The sequence below is a fragment of the Meleagris gallopavo genome, chromosome Z, assembly GCF_000146605.3.
Source record: "Meleagris gallopavo isolate NT-WF06-2002-E0010 breed Aviagen turkey brand Nicholas breeding stock chromosome Z, Turkey_5.1, whole genome shotgun sequence".
In the NCBI taxonomy this organism is placed as follows: domain Eukaryota; kingdom Metazoa; phylum Chordata; class Aves; order Galliformes; family Phasianidae; genus Meleagris; species Meleagris gallopavo.
Genome location: NC_015041.2, coordinates 11,441,240 through 11,444,411, shown reverse-complemented (window position 1 = coordinate 11,444,411; position 3,172 = coordinate 11,441,240).

Sequence of the window (3,172 nt, the reverse complement as noted above, 5' to 3'; positions counted from 1 at the left end):
CTCCTGTTTGAGATCATTTTAAGACTTCTACTTTAAACAGTGTCTAATCCAAAAAAACTTCAGCTATTGTGAGCTGAAAACTTAAAGGTCATATTTTGTTATTCACTGTGATGCCTTACCGTAAGTAATTAACGTCTTTTGAAAGCTTAAAAAGAATGTAAAAGCATCAGTTTTCATTCATCTAAGATAAAGAGGAGGAGGAGTGAGCTGACAGGAGGATATGAGGATATGAGATAGTATGAATTAAAGTTAAGAAATAATTCTTACAGAGTTAGTCATCACTTTACCCATGCATATCCCATATGCTGCATTCTACAATATCGTCAAGCTCTTTTGAAATGATTTTGTTTTATGTAGAAGAAGCATGGATATTTAGAAGAATTCATTTCAGATTAAACAGAGGGAAAGAAGTTTGAACATTATTTTCTCTCACAGTTTCTATTTTTATTTAATGTGATATGATTCATAAATATTTGATGGGCTATGGCTCAGTAAATGTCATTTTCTTGGCTCTAGGGAGAATGTCAACTTTGAGGGGTGATCAAAATGATATATAATCTCTCTGGAACAAGTAGGACAAGTACTCATTTGTAAAGGCTAGATTCTAGGACTATCAGGAAAAAAAAAAAAAAGGAAAAACTTTAGCTTGTATTCCAAGATTAAAAGGGTCAAGCTGCCTGGGAAATTCAAGTCCAAATTTTTACAGTATTGTGATACTAGTAGACTTTTCTGATTTTTGCTTATTTCTTCACTTCTTGATACAAATATAAGTTCAAACAATAATTTCTGTAAACTGTAAGAGTGTATCTTCCCTTAGAGAAAATACCTACAATGACTACATCATTTTTCAGTCATTTTAAAGCTTATTCCTGCCTAAGGCACAAAACTCCTTTCCTCTGAATTCAGCGATGTACTGACAATAAACTAGGGCTTCATTTCCTTTCCTGGACCACACTCAAAATATGAGAAACAAATCTTAACTTAAAGAGGAGATTGCCATGAATTGTACATATTTTTCTAAACACCTTTTTATTTTTGGTGGCCATACTGCAATAATATAAGAGCAGCAAATGAAATTGACAAGGTGGAGGCTGATGTAGTTCGTTTCATGGTATACGCATCTCTATGGAACTCAATTAGAAAAGGGAGGAAGATGAGAGCAAATGCACTCCTCTTTTTTTGCTAGCCTCTCTTGCTAACTCTTCTCTCTCAAAAGACAATCACTGTGGCAATGGGACACACAGATTACTTGGGCAATGGGCAATTGGCAGCTTTCCCTTACAGAAATTTTTGTTTTTCAGTGCAAATGTTTTTGATTCAAAGTTTTCAGTTTCTAAAATACCATAGTACTGATGAAGCATTTTCCCATGCAGTGATGGATACCTCACTATGGAAACCAAGACCACCGTTCAGTAAAAGCTCAAGAAAAAGAAGATTACTTATCAGCTACAATCCTCCACACAGAAATATCTTTGTTCTTCTGTCACATTTGTTAAGGTTCATTCTTTGAGGTCTGAAAGCAGCAAGCAATGGAAAAAAACTATTTTAGGGCATCTCATCTGTCACCTGGAAACATACAGTTTTCTCCACATATAAGTAACTATTATAAAAATATTTTTGCTGTTGCTTCCTAGGAACTCTGGTTGATACTTTTGGAAATGTTGCTGTTTTTATCTACTAAGAGATTCTCATGAAAATTGGCCTGTCATACTGAGAGATGTGTCACCCTGAGGAGATGTTGAATCTAGAGCCCTCCGTCCCTTCCTACACATTAATTGCTAGACTATTATATTAATGGAGAAAAATTAGAAGAGGACACCAAGGGCACTTCCCCTTTTGCAAGTATCCTACAAAACAAAAACAAATGCAAAAACAAAAACAAACCCTACCAAACATTAAAAAAAAGAGTGCCATCAATACATTTTGTACGGAACTTGATCCTACAATTGCACAGTTGCTGCCTGGGAAAGCTGCCTGAGTTTGTGCCCTGAGGGAACACAGAGGGAAGGAGGCCAAGTTTGGATGTGGCTGGGATTAGGCACAATGTTTGTGCCAGCCACCTCAGCCCTGTCAAGATGAAGAGCAATTCTGGACTTGTTTAGAGGCTCTACAGAAGTTAAGTGGGCTGGCTGAAAAACCACTGATTAGGGCTATGGCTCTGCAATTTTACTGAAACCTCAGTTTAATGCCCTAAAGCTTTCTGGGATCTGTGGGGAAGCAGAAGAAGAGGAAGATCTAACACTGGACTTCTGCTGCTTTTGGCTATTCCAAGACAAGGTTACCTTAATGTATTAGTTTTACCCACTTCTATGAAAAAATGCCAGCTGGACTGGTAGGTGCTTGTCAATTCCTTAAGAATAGGTGTTGACTTAAGTTGATTAGGAAAACACTGCATTAAATGAAAAGTGCCTTTTCAGAATTAATTCCCTTGTGATCTGCTTACAGTACTTCACATATTTTTCCAAATTCACTAGTTCACTTTAATCCTGACATTTTAAAGCATCTGTTGTGCACTGCAGTACGTATCTTCAGAGTTTCTCTGTTTCAACAGGAGTTTGAACTGCAATGGTTTGCATCCATATTCTGGGACAACAGAAGGGCCATCTCCATCACTCTTCTTCTCCTTGTCATTGGACAAATAAATCAGTATTTCAGAATGAGATAGTTCCAAAGATGCTTTAATTCTGTCATTAATACCTCAGGAGAAAATTTTATTCCTGCAAGCATAGAGGCAGATGTCTGTAATTGGACTAAGGGGGATGTCATTAGTATTGATTAAGTGCACAATATTTCTTGAATTGTCTGTTTAGCTTTTGTACAATAGATCTTGTGAAAGAATGCACCTTTTGTCATTGGAAACTGGTAAACAGGACTCTTTTTTTGCACCTTCAAAATCAATTTTGTGCCTTATTATCTGCTCCTGTTTTAAGTAAATTAAATGATCCCTTCAACTGACTTCACCTGGAAGTGCCTGTGGCAGGCTTTGTTCTTTCCGGTGAGCCAAGCTCTGAGCTGTGTGTGGCATTAGCAGAGCAATTACAGTCCCCTTTCACAACTCTGCGACTCCAGCTCAGCAGTGCCTTTATGGCCAGTAACAGAGTGGAGAATGACATTTTCCCCTGTCCAGTCTTCTCATAACAGGCAAAAGACTGAGGAAAATAAAATAAAAAAA